The 11,875-nt window shown below is 40.9% G+C and overlaps 1 long non-coding RNA gene across 1 annotated transcript; it reads left to right on the top strand.

The window, feature by feature from the left end:
* Positions 1-11,223: 11,223 nt before the first annotated feature.
* LOC110915240 lies at positions 11,224-11,634 on the top strand. Its single transcript, XR_002578835.2, has 2 exons — positions 11,224-11,309; positions 11,399-11,634. It is a non-coding gene; the product is annotated as an uncharacterized LOC110915240 (long non-coding RNA).
* The last annotated feature ends 241 nt before the right edge of the window (positions 11,635-11,875 follow it).

Here is an 11,875-nt window from a genome sequence, read left to right on the forward strand (position 1 = left end):
AGATAACCGCCAAACTCATATGTATTTAATCTTGTTGCCGGCAAATATGTTCGGTTATCAAGACAGTTTCTGTTACACCGAAATTGTCCACTTTCATTCCATTGAATTTACTCGTATTCTCTGCATCATCTTGATACTCAAATATGGCTCCAAGTCTCGTGAACAATTCCGTTGCGTCTGCATATTCTTATGCAAGAGACCAACATGGTCTGGATGTCCAACATTCCACGCATGTTAGGTCTGTAAGACCGTAGTATATCGTTGAATAGTTTTGAAGATTTGCAACAGACATTGCGTCACTCTAAGTGTCACCAGTGGCAGATCCTGTAATTTTCTCCAAGGGGTTCCTTTTGGTAGACATTCACTAATTCTCACTAATATTTTTTTCCAAATCATACATGGTTTATATTAATTTTTTCCATTTTTTCCAAATCAAGGGTTCCTTGGAATCCCTAAAAACCCTTGGGTCTGCCCCTGAGTGTCACAGTAGTAATAGATGAAGATCAAGATGTTGTCTTGGTATTTTGATGTAGAGTTGCGACACTCAAACTGTCGCAGCTGGTGCGACACTCTAACCTGCCTATATATAGGAGATCATTTGTTTAGAAAGGAAGCTTTTTGGTGAAAACACAAGAACTCACTCTCACACGTGTGTAATTCTCAGTGTTAAGAATCTTCATTTTGTATTAGCAAGCCAACCGAATCTTACTGTATATCAATTGGGTGTTTATCTAATGAAAATCATGGTTGAAGGTTGGTTGTTCTTCGTGTTTATACTTTTCATAGACTTTTCGGATTCAAAATTTAATCTCATGATGTGTTGGATCTAGATAAGTTGTTTGTTTATCACTATCACTGTAGATCCCGATTTTTGGACCTACAATTTGGTATGACAGCCTTAGTGCTCTTGATAAACTTAGTTTTTGAATGGTTTTATAGCTTTTGAAAAAGTTTGCAAAATTTCATTCTTTTTGCTCAAAACATGGTGAAGTTGTGAAATTTTTTGTTCTATTTTGTTCAAAATCTTGTTTAGAAACTTCCTATCAAAACTGGTAGCAATTTTTTAGTGTGTTGATTGATTTTTGTTCAAAACTTGAAAAGGGGGTTATCTCAACTATTGGTGACTACTTTTGTAGGCCATTGTAACACTCGTGTCGTTGCGACACTACGTGCCTTTAGATCCTGTGTTTGTGAGACACTTTCTCCTTTACCTGCGACACTCTCATTTGTTTATCTAGTTTTTGAATTTTGTTATTGCAAATGAAATTTAATCAAGTTACCCGATATGAACTTGAATTGGGAACCGCTTCCCAACCACCTAAGCTATTTTTCTTAATGGAAGAACATGGTGAGAGATTTCTTTTACTTCACTGACTTCACTCAATGTCACTTGATTTTCAATGGACTTCACTGTCCTATGACTGCTAGCCCACTGTTGGAGATATGTATGTCCGACCTTAATTAAAGTCAACATAACTAACTCGGTATGATCCGAAGAGTTACACGTTGGTACACGAATCGTATATGTTCACGAGTAGGTAGATTATTATTTGTGAAATAATAATAGTTTAAACATGAGGGACTTAATATTAATTAGATTATTATTAAGAGGATTATAATTGTATAATCTTAAAGGGCCTTAATGTAAGATTGGGTTTTATAAAATGATTTTTAAGGTGGAAACCCTAGATACACTTTTATAAAACACAAAACCCTAGCCACCCTCCTAAGCTTGGCCGCCACTCTTTTGCCGTCGACCAAGCATCGCCGCCGCCTCCTTCTTGGCCGGTTCTACTCTCGGGTATCTTGTGCTCGGTTGTGAACTTCCTACTAGCGAGGATTTGTTGTAACCCACGTGTTACAATTCTAGTGTAGTCGTCAAAGGTTGATTACTAAAACCCTCTATGGTTGTTTATTCCGTTTATTTGTTTATACGTGTATAACCTTGATCCTGATTGGGAATATTTATTAATCGGATTAATAAATCAATTTTATATAATCGTTGAAGAAACACTGGTTCAACAGATCGGAATCAGTTGGACCAGGGGGTTTGAATCCGCATAAAAGGTTAGTTCTCTCTCTGCCGGTTCAGTGGTGATCGAGCTTCTTCTCCGGCTAAACTGCAAAACAGAGCACCGTTAGCCTCGTCAAGGGGAGACAGGGGTTCTCTCCTTGACCCGACTCCGGTGTGAGAATAAGTAATTGAATGGAGAAGATAAGGTATTGAGTAGTGAGATTGGATCTGAGTTCATACCTGAAGAGTTCTCCTATTTATAACCGAGAGTTTTGGAGGGAAAATATGTTATTGAAAAGATAACGGAAGATGCTGACACCGTAGCGGTTATCTTTCCTTCCGTTAGGTCTTTTTACTTTTTGTTAAGTTGCTTTGATCCGATGTGAGTGCACACGGATCACGATTTGATCTACGGTTGGGGAATTGCCACGTGGAAAGTGGTGTGAGTGGAGATCATTCCCTAATTTACATGCTATCATGGTGATTTCAGGAATGTTTGTGATGATGACACGTGTCCCGACGGTTACAACCGTCTGGGTGGTGCACGATCATATTTCTTCTAGAAGATTACTGCTGTAATCTGGTGTGGCACTTTATAGTGTGCACACGGTTGGATAGATCCCAGTCTGGGTAAAATAATATCCAAGTCTGGATATTTGGGTGAGCGTTTTGGTTTCAGGGTTTTGACCCTTGCTAAATGGAAGATGGCGCGAGGGTTCAGGTTTCCCTTTGGGCGCGCGACTATCGTTTGTTAGTTTCCTTCTTCCTTCTATAAAACCAATGCGCTGCCGCGTAAGGTTTAGAAGGGTTGAAAGGCCGGTTGGTGGTATGGTCCCTATCTCTTTGTGGGATTTTTGGGACCTTACCCCTTCAAGTCCCCCCAGTCTAGTGTTGTACTTATGCAAATAAGTGGAGCACTGGACTTAGGAGAGGGAAATGTCTTTTTTGAGTGCTACAAAATAAGAAAACTAAGAGACGGTTGAATTTGTATTTATTTTTTCCTTTCTTTTTTTTTTGAGAGGAAAAAATGTGACTTGTAATTATGTTCTGTCAGGTAATGACGTCACTTGTCAGCAAGTGTGTACATTTTTCCTCATTGGTCTCGAGATTTGTAATGGCGCTTTGTCAGTCTTTATTAATTGAAGAAGTGACCTAAGTTCCTGTAGCGCCGTTTGGATGTGATAGTTCTGTCAGTTAATGATGGGTTTCTCTTTGCTCGAGGTGTCGAGTTCTCTTTATATATATGCCTGAAATACTTGATCTTAATTGAGTTTTGTCAAAGAAGATGAAGCGTTCTTACCATACTCGTCTCCTGCTAGATGCTCTTAGGGTGTATGATGCTGCCGAAAGCCTCGTTCTGCTGTCTCGTTCTCCTCCTCTCATTATTGCACCGGTGAAGAAACTGATCGATCCTGTTCCGCCTGTAGTTGCTGATTCTGAGTGTAAAATCCGTGTTTCTGCTGGTGCTGGTATTGCTTTGGATGTTGACGGATTGATGATTCAGTTTCCGATGCTTCAGAGAGGAGAATGTCGGTTGGTGTACCGACGTCGGAGGTTTCGCCGGAGTAGGCAGGTGTCTTCTGTCGACGACGGTTCTGGTGCTGATTAGATGTTGAAGCCTATGGTCTGTCTTTGTCTTTGTTAATGCTTTTGTAAGCTTTTGGGCTGCTGGACAGGATTTTTTTTTGAAGATCATTGTGATGATCTTGTTAAGTGTTTGTGTTCACACTTTTGATAACGTATATGATGATATACTTTTTTGAAGATTGTTTACTATGATCCGTATATGTACGTATTACAATATGTTGCATGTGTGTAATTACTTTTGAATAGGTGAGGCGAATGAGGAATGGTATTGTGCTCATGTGTGAACGTTTGTCAACAGTTTGCCTGTTTTGAGACTGTTCATGAGGTATACAATGTTTGCCCATGTCGTTTTCGCGCGAACCAAAGAAATTTCATGCAATTTGTAATAGACATTGATGTTACTAAGAATAATATGTGTATTGATAAAAGCGCAAGGCCTGTAATACAAGATAAGATGGGGAAATACAATGCCTGTATGTTCTTTTTGTTTTAAAGGATTGGCTTACATGTAACACTTGTGCAACTGCTGCGCGTTCCAGGTGCGGGGAACTAGAGTCCCATCAACCCTTTTTAGGGTATATGCTCCTTTACCCAAGACTTCGTTGATGACATAGGGTCCTTCCCACCTTGGCGCTAATTTGCCGGGTTTTTCAGCGTTTGAAGCCTCGTTGTCGCGTAAGACAAAATCTCCGGGGACAAAAGTGCAGATGCGCACACGCGCGTTGTAATATTTCTCTAACTTGGACTTGTACCTTGCTTCTGCTATGGCCGCGTTCTCACGCCTTTCTTCCAGAAGGTCTAAATCCATCCTCCGTTCTTGCTCGTTGTCCTGCTTTTCCATTGCTAACATGCGTGGCGAGGGTAGGCCTATTTCAGCTGGAATGACGGCTTCTGACCCATAGACTAAACTAAACGGAGTTTCTCCGGTGCTAGTCTTTGGCATTGTTCGATGCGCGCAGAGGATGCTGGGAAGCTCGTCGACCCATCCTCTGCGCGCTATCCCCAGTCGCGCTTTTATACCATCAACGATTTGTTTGTTTATGCTTTCTACCTGGCCATTTGCTTAAGGATGCGCAATGGAGGCGAAGCTGTGCTCAATGTTCATTTCCCTGAACCATTTTTGAAGGTCTTCCGCGGCGAAATTGGTGCCATTGTCAGAAATAATGCGCAATGGTAACCCAAATCTGCAAATGATATGTTCCCATATGAATTTGCGGATTACCATTGCTGTTGTTGAGGCCAAAGCTTTAGCTTCTACCCATTTTGTGAAGTAATCCACTGCAACAATGATGAATTTTACTGCACCCGGCGCATCAGGAAATGGGCCAACAAGATCGATGCCCCATTGCTGGAATGGCCAGGCGGAAGTAACGGGAATTAGCGGATTTTTGGGTCGAAGTGTCTTTGGTGCATGGCGTTGACATGCCTCACACCTCCGTAATAGATCAACTGCATCCATGTGCATTCCTGGCCAATAGTATCCAGCGCTCATTATTTTTGCCACAACCATGCGCGGTCCTGCATGTATCCCGTATAATCCCTCGTGGATTTCTCTGACCAGATACTGAGCGTCTGTTTTATCAACACAACGTAGTAATGGACCCATAAATGATTTTCGATAAAGGACGCCATCCGCCATCTCGTAATTTATTGCTTTGTGTTGTATTTTTCGGGCTTCTGTCTTTCCTTCCGGGAGTTTTCCGTGTTGGAGGTATAAAATAATTGGAGACATCCAGGACGGATTCCCCATTTCTATAACATTTACTTGCTTTAGGTGAATGGAAGGATTGGATAGTACCTCTATGCGCACCTCTTTTGCTAAGTGTTTGAAGCTGGTAGCGGCTAACTTGCTCAGCGCGTCAGCATGTTTGTTCTCGCTTCTATTTATGTGATTGACTTTGAATGTCTGAAATTGATTAATTAACATCCGTGCTTGTTCGAGGTATAACGCCATAGCTTCGCCCTTCGCGTCGTAGCGACCGTTAACTTGTTCAGCTACTAGCTTTGAGTCAACGTTAGCTTCAAGGTTTTTTGCTCCCATTTTGAGTGCTAGACGAAGACCTGCTAGAAATGCTTCATATTCCGCTTCGTTGTTAGTACTTTGGAAATCCAAGCGGATAGCATATGTGAGTTCGTGATTATCCGGGCTGACTAATCGGAGACCTGCTCCTGCTCCGTCGTCATTGGACGCCCCATCAGTGTGTAAGGTCCAGACTCTGTCGTCAAATACAGGCGTTGGATTTTGGATTGCCTCACATTCTTGCACTTTATCAACGGGAACTTCGGTGGCGAAATCTGCCAGAACTTGCCCTTTGATTGCTGGTCTTGGTCTATAAAAAATGTTGTAGCCTCCTAGCTCGATGGCCCATTTGGCTAACCTCCCCGCTATGTCGGGTTTTGACAAGATTTGACCCAGATGATAATTTGTCAGTACTATGATGACATGGCTTGAAAAATACATGCGCAAGCGTCTGGATGCGTGTACTAGCGCTAAAACTAGCTTTTCTATCATTGAATAACGAGTTTCAGGTCCGGTAAGCATTTTGCTGATGTAGTAGATTGGAGTCTGAATGTTTTCCCGCTCTACCATTAATACAGCGCCTACTGCCACCTCCGCGGCTGACAGATACAAGATTAATGGTTCTTTTTCTTTTGGCGCGGTCAGTGTTGGTAATTGGATTAAATATTCTTTCATTTGCTTGAACGCTGCTTCTGCTTCGGGTGTCCATTGAAAGGGAGTTTTCTTACCGCAGTTTCGCAGCGTACTGATAAATGGGTAAGATTTTGCCGCATGATTGGCCAAAAATCTATTTAGAGCTGCTAATCGTCCGGCAAGCCTTTGCATTTCTTTGATTGTTGCCGGTGATGGCATTTGCTGAATGGTCTGTACCTTCTCTGGATTGACTTTAAAACCGTCTTTGGTAACTATGAAACCCAAAAACTTTCCTTCTTCCATTCCGAAGGAGCATTTTGTCGGGTTCAATTTTAAATTTACGCTTCGTAAGGAATCGAACGTGCGCTGGATATTGTGGAGCATCGTCTCTTCTTCATGACTCATGATGACGAGGTCATCCATGTATACTTCGACAGTTTTGCCAATATCCTCGCTAAAGATTGTGTCCATTAGGCGTTGATATGTGGCGCCTGCGTTGCGTAACCCGAACGGCATTTTAGTGTAACAGTAGATGCCTTTGTCTGTGCGAAATGCGGTTTTTTCTTCGTCTTCCTCTTTCATCTGGACCTGGTGATAACCCTTATAGCAGTCGAGAAAGCATTTCCACCTGAATGATGCTAAAGAATCGACTTTCTTGTCTATTTCCGGGAGCGCATAGCAGTCTCTAGGGCATGCTTTGTTGAGGTCTTTGAAGTCAACACACATTCTCCACCCGCCGTTATGTTTTTGCACCATGACTGGATTGGCAACCCATGTATGGTATTTCACTTTGCGCAAGATTCCCGCGTTGAGCAGTTCTGTTACTTGCTCGTCCATCGCTTTTGCTTTTTCTTCGCTGAAGCTGCGCCTTCCCTGAATGACCGGATCTACTGATGGTTTGATGTTTAAACAATGTTGCGCGATATCGCGTGGTACCCCTGTCATGTCCGCTGGGCACCAGGCAAATATATCTTTGTTATTAGATAACAAGCTCTTCAGCTGTATCCGTATTGTTGGTGACATGGCATGTCCTAGCAAAATGGTTTGCTCTGGGTATTCGCCGTTCAGAACCCATTTTTCTGGTTCATTTGGTGCTGAAGTTTTGACTGCCTTTGCTGGAGGTTCATCATCTACGGACATGACTTCCTTGCTTGAATAGAGAATTGCAACTCCGGTTTCTGTTGGAAATCCACAAGCCGCATGTGGAATGGAAGTGATCATGCTGAATTCTCTTTGCGATCTTCTCCCGAGCAAAATGTCATGTCGTGATGTTGCTGGCATGACCATGAAATTTACTGTAACCGTTCGTGAATGTTTTCCGTCTGACAAAGTTACCGGAAAAGCGATTTGTCCCAACGGGAAAACAGCTTCATTACAGAATCTGGTGAGAGGAAAATCTACTGGTTCCAATCGTGCTTTATCTTCCGGATCCAGTTGTTTAAAACACTGCTCATATATGATATCCATTGAACTTCCTGGATCTATGAACATATAGTCCGTCCGGTAATGACCAAAAATACCGGTGATAATTACTGGTCGTTCTTCCTGGGGGCCCCCAGGAACAACAGGGAATACGACTTGTTGTTCTCTCCAGTGTTGATCATAATTTCGTTTGCTTGCTCTCCGTGATGGTCCTCCTTGAACCATGTGTATTCGTTTCTGATGACCGCCATCTTTGTTGTGGCTAAATTGGATGTTTCTCCAAGGTGGGTTTACCAAATTCAATTCTGTACTGTGGACTCCTTCTCTAGATCTGATGTCTGAGGAATCAGATCTGGTGACTGTGTTTACAGCAGTCTGGTATTTACTAATCCCATGCTTTGGGAATCGTTTTTTCTGGTAATTGTTTCCGACGTTTGGTCGAGGGCCAGATCGTCGGTGAAAAGATGAATTTTCTGCCATGTGGAAAAACAGAAAAATGAGATGAACTGAACCGGAACGAGATAGGAACTAGAAAAACTGAGAAAACGGTGGGCGCCAATGAAGAAACACTGGTTCAACAGATCGGAATCAGTTGGACCAGGGGGTTTGAATCCGCATAAAAGGTTAGTTCTCTCTCCGCCGGTTCAGTGGTGATCGAGCTTCTTCTCCGGCTAAACTGCAAAACAGAGCACTGTTAGCCTCGTCAAGGGGAGACAGGGGTTCTCTCCTTGACCCGACTCCGGTGTGAGAATAAGTAATTGAATGGAGAAGATAAGGTATTGAGTAGTGAGATTGGATCTGAGTTCATACCTGAAGAGTTCTCCTATTTATAACCGAGAGTTTTGGAGGGAAAATCTGTTATTGAAAAGATAACGGAAGATGCTGACACCGTAGCGGTTATCTTTCCTTCCGTTAGGTCTTTTTACTTTTTGTTAAGTTGCTTTGATCCGATGTGAGTGCACACGGATCACGATTTGATCTACGGTTGGGGAATTGCCACATGGAAAGTGGTGTGAGTGGAGATCATTCCCTAATTTACATGCTATCATGGTGATTTCAGGAATGTTTGTGATGATGACACGTGTCCAGACGGTTACAACCGTCTGGGTGGTGCACGATCATATTTCTTCTAGAAGATTACTGCTGTAATCTGGTGTGGCACTTTATAGTGTGCACACGGTTGGATAGATCCCAGTCTGGGTAAAATAATATCCAAGTCTGGATATTTGGGTGAACGTTTTGGTTTCAGGGTTTTGACCCTTGCTAAATGGAAGATGGCGCGAGGGTTCAGGTTTCCCTTTGGGCGCGCGACTATCGTTTGTTAGTTTCCTTCTTCCTTCTATAAAACCAATGCGCTGCCGCGCAAGGTTTAGAAGGGTTGAAAGGCCGGTTGGTGGTATGGTCCCTATTTCTTTGTGGGATTTTTGGGACCTTACCCCTTCAATCGGCTTTTGGTAAATTATATAAACTGCTTCCGCTAATATTTTGATACCATGATTCCCAACAGTGGTATCAGAGCCACGGTTACACGCGTATAGATGGTAAAGTTACAATTTTGATGTATGTTTTATTTGTCAAAAATTATTTGTTTTGACAAAAGATCAAAAGCTTTTGGTTGTCTATGGATTGTGATGTGAATCGAGCCCTAGGTTATGACCTTTGTCATGGTTGTGTTGGTTATGGTTTTATTTTGATTTGTATTTTTTTCGGATATTGGATCCGATGTAATAGTATTTTTTATTTGTATTTTGTTGCGGATATTGGATCCGATGTAATAGATAGGATTAGAATAGATTTGGTTTTATTGTATTTTCAAATTTATTATTGTAATCCTTCGAGTACAAAATCAAGATCAAGATCAAGATAAATGGCGAACATGTACCATGAAGATAGAGATCGCGGGTCAAGTGGGAGCTTTCAAAAATTAGCTTTTGAAACCCTTTTTGACTAGTTCGTTTCGCTTCTGGCTAAAACGAAACGGCCAACTGTTAGGGGCTCGATTCGTTTTTTTATTGTTTTTTGTGGTTGTGTTTTATTTATTGTAAATAGTCTAGATAACCCAAAATAAATAAAATTTTCACAATCAAGACAACGGTTTTATTAAAACAAGTTTTATAAAACTGAAAAGTATAATTAATAAAAGGTTTTTATTAATATTTAAAACAAGATCATTCGCGATAAAACGACCGACATAGTTTAATAGGGTATTTAAAACTATATCGTGCGAGCGTGGAAAGGAGTTTCTATTATCACGAATTATATAAAATCGGATTTTATAAATAATTGTGTAACTCGTCTCATGCTACGAGTTATTCAAAATATTTTTGTAAATATTAAAATAAATCCCAAATTTTAAATTGATGTTTTATGCCACCCTTAACGAGTTAACACTTCATTCTAAATCGAACCCAAATGTTAGTGCTATACCCTGCGTCTGGGCGTCCATCATGAAAGAAGGTAATCATCGCGTTTCCTGTGTAACATAGGCCGGTGTTACAGTTAACAGTAAAGGACAAAACATCACTTGTTCATCAAGTGGGCATAGTTGGGGTTAAACATACATCGTTTTAAGCGATAACCCCAAATGGAGAGTTGTGTAGTGGACACAATTAACAATCGTTGTTTACCTACATAATCATACCAGTGGATAGTGCTTAAGCCAATTCACTGTCATATGATGAATCGGGATCTCATCTTAATTAAAATTTTGTTTTTGGGTCATAAAATTAAATTAAGATATTAAAAGCATAAAATGCTAATTAATTAATTTTGAATTTTGTAGATGTCAACTGAAAACAATTCCTCCCAATTCTCTCTTAAGTTCATCTTAGAGAAGGACAAACTGAACCACTCCAACTTCATGGACTGGCACCGCAACTTGAAAATTGTTCTCAAGGTGGAGAACAAATTGTATGTTCTTGAAACACCAGTCCCTGATGAACTCATCAATCAGCAAACTGTTGCATATAGAAACTATGCAAAGCACTTTGATGACTCTATGAAAGTCTCATGTTTAATGTTAGCATCCATGATTCCTGAACTTCAAAGGACCATGGATGACATGATGGCATATGAGATGAATGAGCACCTGGTTGAAATGTTCCAACAGAATGCTCGTCATGAGAGGTTTGATGTGATGAGATCACTCATAACCACTCGTATGCAAGAGGGTACATCAGTTAGCGCTCATGTGCTAAAAATGAAGGCATATGTTGATCACTTGGCTCGTCTGAAATCCCCCTTGAGTGATGAATTAGCTGGGGATATCATCCTCAACTCATTACCTAAGTCATATGATCAGTTCACTATGAACTACAATATGAATGGGATGGAGAAGACACTTGCAGAACTGCATCAGATGCTCAAAACTGCTGAGGTGAATATACCCAGCAAGACTGCACCAGTGCTGATGATCAAGGAGGGTCATGTTAAGAGACCAAACACCAAGAAAAAGGGCAATCAGGGCAAAGGGAAGGGCAAAGGGAAGGGGCAAAGGCAAATTAGTTGCAAACAAGAAGCCTCAGAAGGATGCCAAGTGTTTTCATTATAATGAAATTGGGCACTGGAAGAGGAACTGTGCTAAGTATTTAGCTGAACTGAAGCAAGCCAAGGCTTCAGGAGGAGAGTCCTCAGGTATATATGTTATTGAAATCTTTTCTTTTTCTGGCAAAACATGGGTGTTTGACACAGGATGTGGTTTTCACATTTGTAATGCTTTGCAGGGACTAAGAAAGATTAAGAAGCTGAAACAAGGCGACTTGGAGGTCCATGTTGGCAATGGACAAAGAGTTGCTATGAAGGCGATTGGAGAATATGTTCTTTTACTTCCTTCTGGTTTAGAACTTGTTTTGAACAATGTTTATTTTATTCCTAGTGTTACTAGAAATATTGTTTCGGTTTCTGCTTTGCATGGACAAGGTTTCAATTATCATTTTAATGGTGAATTTATTTCTGCTTATTTTAATGATGTATTTTACTTTGATGCAAAACCAAACAATGGAATCTATGAGATAGAAATCCAAAACAATAACATATTATACAACATCTCCCATAAACGTAATAAGTTGGACTTCAAGATACGTATATGTGGCATTGTAGACTTGGTCACATAAGCGAGAACCATGTTAAACAACTTAAAACCGCAGGAATCTTAGATTCTAAGGGTTCAGAAACGTTTGGCAAATGCGAATCATGCTTAA

Source organism: Helianthus annuus, chromosome 16 (assembly GCF_002127325.2).
Source record: "Helianthus annuus cultivar XRQ/B chromosome 16, HanXRQr2.0-SUNRISE, whole genome shotgun sequence".
In the NCBI taxonomy this organism is placed as follows: Eukaryota; Viridiplantae; Streptophyta; class Magnoliopsida; order Asterales; family Asteraceae; genus Helianthus; species Helianthus annuus.